Below are 16,635 nucleotides of genomic sequence, written 5' to 3' on the forward strand. Positions count from 1 at the left end.
AGTTCAGCCAGTCCATCTCTTTGTGCGCATACATGGCCGTAGGATGGCAGGGACAGGAATAAACAGCAGGAGCAAGGGAGGAGGGAAAGCAGCGCGTGTCTGAGCTCTGCTGCTGAGTGTCTGACCGTGACTGTGCCCTGCGCGGTCTCCCCTGGTAGGGAAGCCTGTCTGTATTTTTGATCATCTAACTCTACTAGTTCTACTTTTACCTCAGTACAAGGATGAGAAGGGTGCAGTAGGCAAGAACTGCATGTACTATTGAGGATGCAAGTGCATGATTTAAAAAAAAAAAAGTGACATATTTTTTTCTTCCTTTTCTAATAATTCTGTTCTGTTTCCTAAAGGCTGTCTCTTGCTACTGAGAAGAGGGAGATTTTTTTTTTAAGGCTCTGTTTAAAAAAAAAAAAAAAAAAAAAGCCATATTGATTATGATACTAGCATAGAATCTACTGATTCTTCCAATATGGAAAGCAATATTCTAGGAAACTATAAGCTTCCCAAGTCTTTTTGAAAGTGGATGTCATATTTGTCATCTTTAGTTTCTCTGAAAAAATGAGGTAGCTTTAAGTAACTGATTTAAAATGCAGTTAATAGCTTAGCAGTTTTATAAATTTGCCAACTTAATGCACTTAATTTTAGAACTAAATATCCTCTGATCTTGCTGATATTTTGTTTCTATTAATTTTATAGTTTGTTTGTTTTTTAAAAACCTATTGGCACTTAAGTTTGAAGGCGATTCTTCTGGTTTGTCCCTTAAAAAAAAATTCCCAGTGTGGGAACCTCCTCAGACTACTGTTTTGAATGCAATATAAATAATTGCATTAGCTCATTATTTATTTTTCTTGAGTATTCCTTTTACACCTTGATTATCTGTGGCACTCTAGCCTGTCTGGCAGGCTTTCTGCCTCTGATGTGCTTGAGAAAGGRGTTATTAATCTTTTATACCATTAGCAAGTTGTTCAGTTTTTTGTGACTTTCTTACGTGACTTTGAAAAGGACAAGYTTCAGCAATTGAAATACAAACCTCTGTTTTGTTCATTTGGACACARCTTGTACTTTTAAGGATGTCTTTTTCCTTCTGATAGTGTGTTATATTTTGCTTTATCCAGCCATCTTTCTCATCTTTTGAAAAGTATTTTTTGGCACATGATATACATCTAGGGCCTCTATTACAGTGTCTTGATGCACCCTGTTGCATGTAAGCATATTACTTTCTTAGTAACTCCTTTTATTGTCCTATTAACAGACTTCCTTCTTTAAATTTATTTTCCCTTTGGAAAGTAAACATTACTTTGGATTTTTCTTTCTTGGGGAAGGGTAGTGAATCATATGGTAAACAAAAATAGCATTACAGGAATGTTAGAGTCAATTCTGTAAGCTTATCAGTTGTGTGGTGTGTGTGTGTGYTTTTTTGTCTTTTTTTTTTAAAGAAGGTGGTGAATTTTAGATGCTGCTTCTTGATATTCTGCATCCTTAATTTGTTCACTTTGTACACATTTCATTTCATTGTTAAAGATTTTTTTTTCCAGACTGTTTTGATCATTGCATGAAATGAATGGTGTTCTGTGGCTGAAGGTCTTTTTGCAGAGTAAGAAACCATTTTTCAGAGGATCACTGTGGTGTTCCTTGTAAATTCGAAAAGAGTCGTAAGAGGTAGGCAACTTCAGGAAGAAAGGGAATGGTTTCATGGTTTGGGAGGATAAATACTCTTCTGCAGATGCAGATTTTATTTTTGTCTTTGTCACAATTTTCATACGTTTTATAGTCAAATGGCTAAAACCATAGTAGTGGTCAAAGCATACTCTTCATCTTTTGGCACTTGGTGTGGAATTTAACTGAAGAAAAAGCTATGCTGTGTTTTTTAAATGCATACAATGTTATGTAATACTAACTGTTCCGAAGTGTCAGGCCATGAACGTAATGAAATGGGCACCAAATATGAAGATACTTCTCAGGATGTCTTACATCCTTAATGAAGAGAGTTTCTGTAGTATTCTGACCCTGTGCTAATGAGTACCAAGGAAAAATACTTCCGAAAACAAATAATTTTGTATTGGCTAGGGTGCAATACTTAATTTTTGTGACAAAGCAATACTGAATAACCACTTATTCAATCTTTTAACAGCTGAGGATTAGATATACCAGTGTATCAGTTGTATTTTTTTCRTCCTCCTAAAGAGAAGTTTGAATGAATATCATTCATGGACTTCTGCATTCAGAGAAGTAACTGTAAAGTTTGACACATTTTCTTGTGTTCAGGCCCAGGGTTTTTTTTTTTTAGTTACTTTCCTCATTGTTTGTGCAATCCAGGAGGGAAATGTTAGGCCTGTGCTGGCAGACAGTTCAGGGGGAGGCCTATGCTGATCACAGTCAAGTTTTTCTCTCTTAGGCAGCAGAGCTGGCTGCCCCTTCGAGGGCCTGTTATACTCATCTTCAAACTATGAAGTCATGAGGCTAGAGGGGTGTTTGCAGGAGAACTTATTCTTCAGCAGTCTTAGATCTACGGGATTTGACTACGTGCAATCTGCTCTAAAAACTTCTTGGACAGGTACTCTCACTCACTATTAAATGGGAGCCTGCTTGCTCTGCCATTTTTTATGCTTTAAGAACATGTACAGAGAAACAGTTAAAGCAGTAAATTTCAGAATTTAATGTTCTCTGATGGTTAAGGTCAAAAAGCTGTGTATAGGTAACTCAACATCCAGCAGTAAATGAGACCGTGATAGCTAACCAGCTGCCACAGTGAGCCTTCTTGGGAAGAAGCGAATGTGCTAGGGGCATGTGTGTGCCGATGAGGTCCCCAGCCAGGCAGTAGCTGTGTGCAGGGCTGACTGGAGCGCCCTGCAGCCGGGGTGGTGGGGACCTGCGCATGGAGATGCTTGTGTGGTTCTGGGCCAGTAGCTGGGTCTCATGTAGCTCACGAGGTTAATCTCCACACCGGTGCATCCAGCGGAATGCTGCCAAGATGAGAAGATGGGAGTGTGACAGTCTTTTGGAGGGGTGGGGAGGCAGGCATGGCGTAAAAGCAGTATTTGGAGGAGGGTAGGAGAGAGGCTTTTGGACCAAGGGGTACACAAACATTGCCCTTTTTTGCTCAAGTGGGGTTTGACTATTTAAAAAAATGAGCTTTCAGTTCAACAGAATTCTGAGACAGAAGTTTGTCAGCATCRCTTTGATGGGAACTACCTTTGGAGCTGTGTATAACTTTTGTCTTTAACCATATCCATCTCATTGCATTTTATGGTCAGTCAGCCATGCTTCCCATCATCATGCTTTCAAACTCAGATCAGCCAAAGAAATACTGTGCTGTTCAAAAGCTGCCAATGGGATCATCATCTATTTAGACCTTTTGCTTTCTATCTCTTTTTGCCCCTCTCCACTTTCCTTCTGAACTACTTTGCCTTCTTTAATGTGTTCAGTAAAGAACATGAGTAGCTTCATTCCCCCTTAGTTAGCCATTTGGAGTGTATTTGCCATTTTTTGTGGGCCTGATTTTCCATCACTTTTTCGTCTTTTTTTTTTTTACCTAGAGTGCTAAGATAATTCCCTCAGTATTGTAATTAGCAAAACCTGGATTGCTGAGATTTATATCTTATTTCTCCACCATCCCCTTACTAGTACAGTAATCTGCTCATGTCCAGTAGAATGCCTGCGATCCATCAACATCTTTAGTTTTCTTTCAGTTTCCTCTTACCCCAATACCTGTATCTTTTGTATGTTCCTAAACTACCAAATGGTAAGATGCACATGCTGTCACTGCTTCTGAGGTGCATGTGCTGCCTGGCCAGCAAACAGACCACACCAAAAGCTGTTGATCTTATGCTACAGCTTTCTCCTCAGTGGTGACACTGATTTGGTCTCTCTCATCTATCAAACTACCAATTTTCATTAAATTTGTAAGAAGGCAGCATTTCTGAGACCTCACACCGTTGTCAGACTTGATCAGAATTGATGTATGAAGGAAGGAAGGGTGGCAATTGTGATTGCAGAAGTCTGCTTTGCTTAGGAAAACAGAGAAGGAAAAAAGCTGAATTCTTTATTCAAAGTCAAATTGCTTTTTTTTCAGGGAACCCTCATGTGTTTTTTATTTCCTTTCCCTGTCTGTGCTGTTTTCTTCATTTCTTTTACCATGCAGTGTCGTGACCTCACCAAAAGTTCTTACTGAAAATGGCTTCTAGCTTATCTGAACATGCTGATGTCTTCCAGTTTTTTTCTACAAATTTCACTGTACATCTGCAATAGCTTTGCTTCACAAGCTTAACATGAAACAAGGAGTCRTTTATTAGCTTGATAAGTGCTGTTTCTGGAGTTCGGTCATACTTGCATTTGGAGGACTTTTTAGAAAGCTCTTTTTGTCAGTATAGAGGTTGTGGAAAACACAATATTTAGAACTGTTACTTTCAGTAAGTGTTGTATACCAGGTAGCTTTAAAACCTATTTAGCTATCTGTTTTTGTTAATTTTGCTTTGCTTACTTGAGGCCTCAAAACTTACTTATCGGCAAGTGGGGAAATTGTAGGGTCATAGGAATTGCCCTATTGGGTCAGACCATCTGTTCTTTAGTTAGAACTAGTAACAGATGTTTGGGATGATGATGCAAAAAACCCTACAATAAGCAGTTATGATAAAAATTTTCTCCAGGGACTATCTCTTTAGGTTCCTGGTAGTTAGGTTTCTGTCATAAAGCATGAAGACACTTGTATCTTTTCCAGCTTTTTATTTTGAAGTATTTTGTATTACAATGTAATTTTGTCTTCCCCCTCCTTTAAACTTTACTAAGCATATGGCTCTGCAACCTTGTAGCAGAGTGCCCTGCACAGTCATATGAAGAAGTATCCTTTTGTGTTAATAGTGGACTTCCCAGCTTCCAGTTTGATTGGATACCTTATCTTGCTCTAGTAGTATTCTGGGAAGGAAATTCTTGATTTACCTTTCCTGTACCATTCACTGTTCTATATCTTTTTCTTGGGATAAAATCGTGGTCTTCCTGATCCCCATTCATACTGATATTTCCATGCCTCTTGTTATTTTTGGTTCCTGTGTCTGAAAAGCTTTCAGCTCAATTGCAGTAATTGGATGATTTAAAATTCCCACCATGCTTCAGTTAAGAAAACACCATTAGTTTCTAAAAAAGAGAATTCTTCTCAGCTTTTGTTGCTGTAGAGTGTAATTCATAGGACGCACCTTCAGAATTCAGAGCTTTTAATCAAGCAAGATATGCTGTGTTGTAATAGCAAAGGTGGCATTGCAAAGGGAGTGTTGAGTAAATCTCAATGTTGAGTGCTGCAGCAAAGTGGTTTGTTTTTTAATTTTGTTTTCAAGGTTGCTTTGAGAACATGTGTCAAAGGTAAAATCACAAGAGTTAGCAGCTGTTGCTCTCTGAAACAAATAGCAAAGGCAGACATTTGTGTTACTTAGCAGAAAAAAGTACACAAGGGTTGGGAGAGAATCTCTTTTGAGGGTAGAGGTGTGCCTGTGTCTCCCCTTGACAGTCCTAAATCCAGAACAAGAAGTAGCATTTTTTCTTATTGCGGCTGGAGTAGTGTTTACAGAGCTGTTGAACTGGGGGACAAATGCTGTTCGCTGATAGTAGCGGTAGTATTATGTCTAAACGGCAATCCCCAGACTAGGGATTATGGCTGCTACAAGTGGGCATGGAACCCAAAATAGCTTATTCTGCTGTTTTGCTTTTTTGCTTTTGTGATCCTGTGCTGATCTGAAATAAACTTGAGAGCATTTGGTCTAGAACCCAGGTGATCACAGATTGAGATTAGTGTGACATTCGTGCAAAAGGGAATTAGCTCTCTATTCTTCCCTGACAGTTTTTTTTTATGAAGCCTTATTTCTCGGTGAATTATTGCTTGGGTAGTGCCAGTATCCTCCAATCACTCATGTTTTTCTGCATAGGTGCTTAGAGAACTAATTAAACTTCAAAGTGAGTGTAAGTTGGTTGAAGGAGTGAACACGATTTGATAGAAAGGATGTAAAAGCAGGTAAGAAAATCATGGTGGGGCATGGAGAGAGAGATGTTATTGTTAGATACAGTAATAAAGAGAATGGAAGTGCTGCAATCCTATCCTAACCAGTAAAGGGAATGCAGTTCTTTTTCTAACCTGCTTCCAAGTATTAGAGTGAGAATTTTTTGTTGTGTTGTATTCAGGTTTCCAAGGAGATGTGAGATATTTTTGTGAAACTGAGAAATCATAGGAGGATGTTTTAAATTGCATGTCAAACCACAAAATGCAGTGGCAGGGAAGATTTGTAATATGAAGTACTTTAAGGGTAGATCTGAGATGCCATACAAGTGAAATTGCCTTTCACACCAATGGTAATGATTAGTGGTTAACTGAGAGCTATTTTAGGATGATAAACAACATTCTTTTCATTTTTAACTGCTTGGAGGGAAGAATAAGTGCCAAGTAATAGACACTGTTTATCCCAAAGTTTGCAAGGATTTTTTTATTCAAGATTAAGAAGCCGAAAAAGTTACTGAGAAAAAGCTTAAAAATATTGGAGATGTAATTCTTGAAATACCATTTCAGTTGAAAGTGTTTAATGAATAGAAAATTCTTGGATTTCTCAACCTGCAATATCTATGTCTAGGAGGCTAAAAGCTACATAAAAGTATATGAATTGCTTAAATCAGCTTCTTGAGGAAGTTGGAAATATTCAGTTGACAAGAGCATGTGTGTAGGGTCCAACTTTATCTTGTGTGCAGAAGATAAGGCACTGTGGTACAAGTGCTCGAACACTGGCTTATGTTTAGGAGGAGTTCTGTCTGGTTGCTCTGAGTCCTATGAAGCTGGGAGTGTTAATTTTGCTAATTATGAACCCATGCCATGTTTGTTTTGTGAAAGAACTCATTGCTAATCAAGAGATGGACTYCTCTGGGTAGTGGCATGAAAATTAGTATGTTTTAGAATATTGTAGTGTGGCATGTTAAGATTGAATAAAATTTTGGCTGCAGCACACACATCGACACACAGAGAGACTGAGTAGCATCTGTGGTTACCTAATGCAAAGTACATACTTTCTGCTCTATGGCCTGTGTCTTAAGATCGTTCTAATCATACATTGCTGTAGACTTGCTGTGGTTCTGGCTATATTTCTATTTCATCTGTTTAATTCTCTTGGGGTTTCACTTCTGCACCAGTGCTATCACTAAATGTATACAGGAGGGAAAACCTGCTTTCTGCTGGAGTAGCGATCAGTGCAGTCCATTAGAAGTGAGCATTTCCAACTCTGTTTCCTAAGCAAATGAGGTTTATGTGACCATGGTCTGTGCCTGTGTGTTTATAAAGCATATTTGTTAGTCTCCCATACTAACTTCTGAATTTTTGCATCAAATATGGTTGAAATTAATATTTTTGATGCTTCTACTTCAGGTCAAAGTTACTAACTTACTGTAGATGTGAACAACATAAGCCTAGCGTATTATATATCTTCTGAAGTGATTTTGGGGTGTCCATTAGCTAAGTGGCAATTTGATGTCTCTGGCACCTTAGGGACAGTGTTTGACTGCTGGGTTTGAAAGCCTTTAGCTGACTGACAGATCAGCATCTATGTCGGTCCGGTTCAGATGCTCTTCATGTGCTTCCTATATGCCTGGCAGGTTGAACAGATAGGATTTGTAGGAGGGAATCATAGGGAGCATTCAGTAGGAGGGTTGATGGAAACTGAAAATGCTGCCATGTGGATTAGTAGTAGCTGGAAGCCTGGGGATATTGCAGCAGGGACTCTAGGTAGTATTGATGGGGAGAAGAGAGCAGGTTTAATGGATATGGGAGCAACTTTGGCTCCAATTTGAGTATAGTTAAGGTAGTAAATGAATCAACAATGAGCTACATGTCTGTTAGAAACTAGTCCTTCTCAGTGCTATTGTGCACAGCGCTACTTGTTTGGGGGAGCCAGCGACACAGCACTGCTGGGTCAACAGCTGTCATGGTTATGCTTCTTGTTTATTCCATAGGTTAATGAACGTTTTCTTTTCAAACAGGCAATAATATGATTTTTAAACATACATGGAGTGCCTGATATTAGAAGTTGGTTTTAGTGTGCATTTTTAGTACCTCACTATGTAAGAAGGAAAACAAAATGCAAAGCACTGTCTTTACCTTCTTAGTAGAAGTAAAGAATCCTGTTCTACTTTCTTATGTTTAATATCTCTGTTTTGCAAAATGTTTTTTGTTGACATATTTCTTTATGATGGTAAAATGGTGATTTTACTTTTAAGATTGCAGGCTTTGTTTAACTGAATATTCTAGAAAGAATTGTTCACCCACATTCACTTTGTAATGTGTCAGACTTTCATCCAGTCGCTCACTAAGACATTTGGACATAGACACAAGCAAGCAAACAGGCAAGCAGAAAACCTATAGAGTTTGTGAAACTATTTATAATATTACAATTGCAAATACTGTTCTTTTGGAAAATTACTCAAAGGTCAACCACAAAATCCAAAGAAGACAATAAATTGCAGAAGCAAGAATTTTTGAAGATTGTGAAACTGTTAAAGGATGTTTTATTGATGCAGAAAGGAAGATACCTTTACTAGCTGTGAATTCAGTTTTCACTTATGCATTCTGCTTTTGAAATTATCAGGCCTCAACTGCAAAAATGGAGTGAGTTTTGGCTTTGTCTGAATACCATGACATATGTTTGAAACAAAGATGATAGAAAAAAGTGAGAGTAGTGGTTTAGCAGTCAAAAGTTAAATAACTTAAAAGATGAAAAATGCAAAAGCTTTGGGGAAAAGTAACAAATATTACTGAAGATTACATTGCCTTGGCTTTAAGGGCAATTATTCAATTGTTTCTCACAACTGCATTTCCTATTTGTGCTCGTAAATTATTTGATGAGTTTGGCTATCTGTGTGTAAATCGTGAGAGTGGGGGAAATTAAATAGGGGTCAACTGATCAGAAGAATCTCTCTCTTTCAGTTGATATATAGATAAACACGTGCACTTTGGCACCCAAGTTACCTACTGCAGAGCTAGCTCTAATGTCTCAAGACAGCACTTTAAGTTATGTAGACATGATTTCAGAGCTTTACTATAGACAACAAAGTGAAAAGTTTTCAGTATGTGAGGTGCCAGTGAAACCTCAAAGTTGAGAGGAATTTCAAAACGAAAATAAAATGATCATCTGTCAGGAGGGATTCATTGGCTTCTCTTCAGAATGGAAAACTGCAAGAATGCTTGTGGCTGGCTAAATGAGTATGAATGTGGTACATTATTATTTTTTCCTTTCATGCATAATGGAACACACCTAAATCAAAATAATTTAAATATGACCATAGTTGACTAATGCTCACTTTGTTTAGAACTTTTCTGAAAGAAGAGATATGCTTTTTTAAAAGTAAGTTTTTATATTGCAAGAGTCATGAACTCAATTTCTTTTAAGTAGATGATGAGTTCCTGTCTCTTCTGTTATCTCCTATACAACACTCGCATCAAGTTTCATTAAAAGTATACTTTGCTGCCTGCAAACATTTAGTTTGTGACTGCACAGGGGAGATAGCCCTTCCAAAGTGTAGTTCTTCAATAAATTTATCCCTGATGACCAGTGAGCAGGGCATGTCAGATAGTATATATATTGTCCAAGGAAAGATCTTGAATATGCTATATATTTTGATATGAAAACAGAACTACATTCTGCATTAGATTTAGTGATGATAATAGTAAATATAATTCTACCAAATGCTTTTATTCACTACAAAAATCAATGTGCTAAATAAGGCAGAGATTTTGTAGGAAAAAAAGTGCCATTTGAAGAATTATTTGAAAACTATGTAGTAATAATCTATGTATATGAGAGTAAAAGTTGTCTAAGTAACAATGCAACAACTTTTCCAGATTTTGTTTTATGATTGTGATGTCTTATACTTTATCATTTGCTTTAAGAGAATTTAAAATGGGTTGCAACTTAGGCAGCAACAAAATGCTGTGTTCTCATATATAAAGAAGGAAACCTTCTGACATGCACTTTTTTTTCTACAGGAGATCTGAAGAGTCTCTGCCTCTTGCCTGCGTTCTGTAGGTGAATAAAAATTGGTATTCAGAATAAATAATGCCATTTCTATACTAACATATCACCTGCCCCTAAATCTGCCAGTTCCCCTGTTATGTGTTGTCCCAACGCGTGCCCTTTGGTGACAGAGCTGTATCTTAGAAAGTTCAGGGGAGTGCAACAAATTTGAAAAATAAAGGCTCAACCTGTTAACTTAGGAAAGTTATTATGCGCTTGCCCTGTAAAATAGAGCCCCGAAGGAGGCCTATCTGTGTGAAATCTTAATTTGCGCTGTAACTGGAAAACCTTTGAGTAGTGTAGGCTTAACACTTTTCACATCTGTTATTTCTTGAAGCTATTTTGTGCCTTTATGCAAACTTTCATCTTTTTAGTTGAGAAGGGACAGAAAGTGGCTTGCTTTTCACCTAATTATATATACTTTATACAGTGACTTTGACTTCACATCATATTTCCATGAGCATTTTAGAAGTGCATTGTGGCTAGCAATGCTGTTACACGGTCACTTAATCTCACTTATCTTTTGTCTTCTCCCTAAACTGGTGCCTATGTTTGGGTGAGTTGGATGAAGAAATAAGCCTAAATTTATCTTAGTTAGGCCATTAATTAAACTCACACTTTTAATCTGGATCAGTTTTTCAGTCCAGCAGTTCTTGTGGCAGATGGTAAGGGAGAGGTGATGCATGTTATTTGGCCTGCTCCTTTTGATGGCAGTGCTAGTTTGTGCTGGTTCAAAGGGCTTACGGAGCGGCAGTGTAAAGATCTCGTATTGCCTCGTTGATGGTGATCGCTGAAATACAATACTGTGATAACCCTGAGAGATGGAAAAGGGATATTCAGATCACCATGTTCTGCAGAGCTGTTCAGCAGATACAGCTTATACTCCACAACATTTTGGTTCAAGTGAGAAGTAAAGCCGCATCCTCTATCCACTTGAAACTGCAAAAGAAATTGCAGTAGGCAAAGGGTAGTTACTAGTGTTCCAGTTTGGCCAGGGCACTGAAAAACTTGAAGTGGTTCTGAGCTTTTTGATGTTTTGTTGCCTTCAGAGCCTTTGGATGTGTAAACCTTGGAGGGGTGTGTGAACCTTTTTTCATAAGGATTTGAAAGAAGCCTAGATTTTTAGTTTCATGTCCACTTATTGGGATTTTGGGATTACAGCTGTGCTGAGTGGGGATCATTTTCAATCACTTTCTTTGTGGCAGCAAAAGCCTCCTTTTCCCTTCCTGGCTGTTAAAAATTTATTGCAGCAAGTGTCATACCTGTTTCTTCAGACCAGTGTTTTGTTCTAAATTCTGATCGGCTGTAGAAACATGATTGAGGGCTGGTATTCTGAGAAGCTCTTCATAGGGCTAAGTATAACTCCTCCTCCTTACTCCCAATTCTTTTTCTTTGTTGCTGTCCTGTCCATGTGAATCTTGATGTATTATTATGTCAAAGCTTAGACTTTGACATCCAGACAAACAAGTCACTATTTTTCAGAAATCACTCTATAGTGATTTCTCTTTTCTTTTTATTTGAAAGAGGAAGAATTATGAGAAGGGACTAAGGACTGACTAAGATCAGTATCAGTCCTTTTTTGCATTTCTGATGCGTGGTATGATTTTTTTGTATGTGTGTTTCCAAAGAAAAATTTGACCCTTATCTATCTATCTAATGATTCTCTGTGTGCATTTCCATCCCTGAGAGAGGTGGCATTGATGAAATTGTTTGTTATCAGAGAGAATTCTAGCTAGAAAGGTCTGTGAATTTGGACTTGGTATTTGATACATGTTAACATGCACACAGTTTGTCACTGGGGAAAAGAAATACTCATGGCTCTGCATAAACTTTCCTATTTCCAGTAAGATTTTTCTTAAGGCTGGACTTCACTAGATATTGGCTTTAATAAGAAAATGCCAATGGAAAAGGAGCAAAAAGGAGGGAAACGTACCTGCCAACACAAGAAATGTTATATGAAGTAATATGATAGTGTAGTAGGGAATAGATGAAAAATGCAGTGGTGCAAGTTAATGCATATAAAAATACTGGTAGGGCGATATTGCTTTCTTAATAGCACATTGTCCCTTTGAGATCTTAAAGGTGGACCTAACTATGCTGGCACAGCATTTGTATCTGTATTTTTTCCTTCTAATTCTCCTTGAGGCTTTTCATTACTGTGCAGTTAAAAAGTCACCTTTATGGTGCTCCTTGTATAACATTACCAGTAATGTTTGCACTGTTATTCAGTTTGTAAAATGAGTACCTCATGGAAGTCTTTGGAGCTAATGAAATGTTTTTTCTTGGGAACCAATCCTCTGTAAGCAGAAACAAGAAGCATGGTACTGTGCTGAGCCCCAGAGAGGATGCAACATATCTCTAACTGCTGTTTCTGCCTTGGCTAACAAGTTACATCCATTTTATTAGTCACATGTACATGTGAGAGCTCTAAGCAGAAACCTCAGGGCATAGTAGTGTTTGTGTAATAAATACTACTGGTATTTGTTTAAAGGCTAAATGAAATGTGCATTTTAAGCTTTTAACAAGACACCTTAAGTGTTTTATACATCTTTAAAACTCACCTCATCTTTAATGTGTTTCTTAAGAGATTTGGTTAATAAAATGTATTTTCTTAGTAATGCTGTCACCCACAGATTTAGAAAAAAATCTGCTGCAGTTGAAAGCTGTTTAGCAGTTTTGTAATGGAGTGACGACAATAATAAAACAGAAATATTCTAGCAATACAGATCACTGACAGTTTTGGAAGGCAAGGGAAGATTAATTGGTGTTGCCAAATCCAGAAGATGACTATATGCAACTCAGGACTGAGACGTACTGATGGGACTTTGAGAGAGCCTCGCGCTGTTTGTTCACTTATTCCAACCGTCTCTGTTTCCTGTTGTGTTACTCTGATGCTTATGGCTTTTTACAGCTGTTTGACCTGTAAAGGGATAATTTTAGCTGCTTTGTGGTGTATGAAGAGCATGCTGCATACTACTTTCATTCTTTTTTCTTGTTCTATTTTACAACAAAATTGAGGAAGTATTTGACTAGCTCTTAACTAACTACTCAAATCTTTTCATCAAAATGTTACTTTCTGAACAAAAAGGAAGCAAGAATTGAGTCTAAAACTTTTCACTTGCCTATTCTGCTTTCACTGCTGTCTTGTTTGCCATCAGCCCTCCATTTGCTAGTGTGACTTCAGCTAATAATATCCCAGTTGCTAATGTGCATAGACTGTGGAGTAAACATCTCCATCAATCCACATCTATTCCTTTCTTTAAGTGAAGAGAAATCTTAAGACCTGTATATTTCTGCTTTTCGTTCAGTCTCGTGCCTCTCGTTGCAGTCTTTGTAGGTGGCTCTGGTGAAAGTGTTTGTGGGACAGACCTGAGAACTTCAGGGTGTCCAAAAAGCATCTGAGAGCATGTTTCAGTTCTCTTTCAAAGATAGAGTGCTTTGTTCAGAACCGTTTGCAGTGTTTGAACCCATGGGTTCTAGCAAACAAAATGTAGTTCCTCTATTAAGTGAATAATCTCTCTAATGAATAGCACGTGTTATGTCACAGTGTTAAGGAAATAGATTCCACCAGATGCTCAGCTGTCTCCTGGCCTCCAGCTGCTGCTTCCCTTGTGGTTCACACCCAGATTGCTTGGAAAGTATTTGTGGTAATGGGAAGGTGGACTTTGTATTTTAGGCATTTTGGACTAAATAAAGAATTTATATATTTCTTACCAGGCTGTTTTGGTCTAGAATAGCTCAGTCTGAGCTTTACACTTTTAAAAATGGATATTAAAAGAAAGACAGCAATAATAACAAAGTCAGTCCATTTCCTTCTGATCTATTACAGAATTTCTTCTGATGCATCTTATGGGATAATCCTTTGTTTTTCGCACCGTTCTTCTGAATGTTACAAAAATATCACAGAATCACAGAATCACAGAATCGCTGAGGTTGGAAGGGACCTCTGGAGATCATCTAGTCCAACCCCCCTGCTCAAGCGGGTCACCTAGAGCACATTGCACAGGATTGCATCCAGGCGCGTTTTGAATATCTCCAGAGAAGGAGACTCCACAACCTCTCTGGGCAACCTGTTCCAGTGCTCTGTCACCCTCACAGTGAAGAAGTTTTTCCTCATGTTCAGATGGAAGTGTCTGTGTTTCAGTTTGTGCCCGTTGCCTCGCGTCCTGTCGCTCGGCACCACTGGGAAGAGTCTGGCTCCATCCTCTTGACACCCTCCCTTCAGATACTTGTACACGTTGATAAGATCTCCTCTCAGCCTTCTCTTCTCCAGGCTAAACAGGCCCAGCTCTCTCAGCCTTTCCTCATAAGAGAGATGCTCCAGTCCCCTAATCATCTTTGTGGCCCTTCGCTGGACTTGCTCCAGTAGTGCCACATCCCTCTTGTACTGGGGAGCCCAGAACTGGAYGCAGTACTCCAGATGKGGCCTCACCAGGGCTGAGTAGAGGGGGAGAATCACCTCCCTCGACCTGCTGGCAACACTCTTCCTGATGCACCCCAGGATACCATTGGCCTTCTTGGCCACAAGGGCACATTGCTGCCTCATGCTTAACTTGGTGTCCACCAGCACTCCCAGGTGTGTATCACAAAAGAGGTTAACTGTCTTTGGGTATGGGTGTGTGCACAGTTTCTGTGTGGCATCTAGAGCTTTCTAAATTTTGCTTTTATTTTAGGGAATTTATGCTAACCTTCTTCTGTACTGAATCTCCTTACTGTTGTGAAAGTTCTGCTGTCAAGTGATGTTTGTGCTTTCTTTTTGACTCCAATTTTTTTGATATCTAATGGGCTACTACTTGAAACCAAAGGTGTCTTTAAAAAAAAGTATATTCTGATTCTCTGTTACTGTCATTCTCATTTGTTATGTGGAATGTTGGAGTAAACAGTTTAATCCCTGGAGATACATACATTATTGATAAATTCAGTGCTGACTTTAATGATAGTACTGAATAGGCAAGCCTTTTGGGAGGAAGTTTGGTTCAGTAGTACCAGTACTATAACTTTGTATTTTTTTCAGCTGTCTTTATGCACAGTACAATTCACAGCACATTAGAAAAAATGAAAAGTGACAGTAACTTGTTCTAGTGTAAATGGCATAATAAAAAATTATGGCCTATGCCAAAATTATTAGTTTATCTCTTTTAAACATAAGTGTAAATAATTATTCTAAAATATGGCCAAAATGAAGGGAAATATGAAAAATTATTTCAATTTTTAGTTAAACCTATAAACTTATTTCTCAGAAGTTTAGATGATCCTAAACTTTGGTAAATTCAGAGAATTAACTTACTTGATTAAATGACTATGGCTTTGAGATTTGGCTATTGAAAGTATCTACATTTTAACAGTTCTGCCTAATTTTCTCTTCTGTTGCTGCCCTAATCATTTTTGGAGCTTCATAGTTAAGCAGAATATGCTTCTATTTCAGATCTCTGTTGCTACTGTTGTTCTAATACATATGGAATCGGAGTAGTTTTTATTACATGGAGAAGTCTTGGAAGGCAGCTACAGACAGGGTGAAGTATTTTATATTGGCATGAAAGTAATGCTGTATCTTCTAAATAAATCACCACCCAGCTCATTTCTCACTTTGTGCTGTGGTATCGCTATCCTGACTAGAGCAGAATGGATATTCTGGGCTAAGTTTGCTGCTTGATTGGAGTTCTGCCCTGGCTTTCGCGTTACCATGTCAGTCTCGGATTTCCTTTACCACTGTTTTCTGGATTTCTCTCTTTGAAATGCTAAGCTTAATTGTTTCTGTCCTTTTGATGATGATTACTTTTATTGCTTGTTTCTTGAGCAACAATATTTATCTGTAAATATAACATGTAGAATTGATGGTTTTTGTACTTCAGCTCTTGTTGCTGCTTGGTACTTCTGTAGAATGTAGAATTATTAGGGCGTGCACTTGCAGTTTGGATGAATTCAGCTGCTTGCTTAAAACATCAGCTGAGTTGATTTGAGTTTTCTTAAAGGGGTTGTTCTGTACTATCTTTGCATCTATACACACTTTTAAAATCATTAATGTATAGTATACTATTACTATATTTCAAGTTTAAGTGTGTAATTTCTATTTTGTGTTCAGATGTTTTGCTTGAAACAAAGTTAATTCTTCTGTAAACTGTTGGTAATTTGGCATCAGATTTAAAAGCAATTTCTGTTCCAGCCTTGCTGTGCTAAACTTGAGCATTGTTCTAAAAATGTGTTGTCTTTTTTTAGAACATTAAAGATAATATGGTTGTATGTAACTGTGGGCTGAAAAARATAGCTTTGCTTTTCAAATCTTTGTAAAGTTATTTCAGCAAACTAAGAAAACTCAGGAGTCASCTGGGAGCTTTGGCTCAGGTGGCTCTCATAATGCTATATAGGAGTCCTGTGGGGTTTTATCTGAGTTGTTTTTTTGTTTGTTTGTTTTTTTTCTTGGATAAATGTCTGTTCACACCCTTGAGTTTTACATCCTGTTCCTCATTTCAGGGTCATCTCATCTTTTCCTAAAGTATCTAATGTAATCTGGGGCAAAATGAACTGTGTAATAGTGAATGTAAAGTGTGAATGTATCTGTATCCTCAGTGAGTTTTGCACAATGGCTGTTTCCATAGAATTCTTAAATGGT

At 37.9% G+C, this 16,635-nt stretch overlaps 1 protein-coding gene across 5 annotated transcripts in view; it reads left to right on the forward strand.

The window, feature by feature from the left end:
• SIPA1L1 (signal induced proliferation associated 1 like 1) overlaps positions 1-16,635 on the forward strand; it is a 205,133-nt gene that overhangs the window by 73,397 nt on the left and 115,101 nt on the right. The window lies entirely within an intron of this gene.

The sequence above is a fragment of the Apteryx rowi genome, unplaced genomic scaffold (assembly GCF_003343035.1).
Source record: "Apteryx rowi isolate R43461 unplaced genomic scaffold, aptRow1 scaffold_487, whole genome shotgun sequence".
Taxonomy (NCBI): Eukaryota; Metazoa; Chordata; class Aves; order Apterygiformes; family Apterygidae; genus Apteryx; species Apteryx rowi.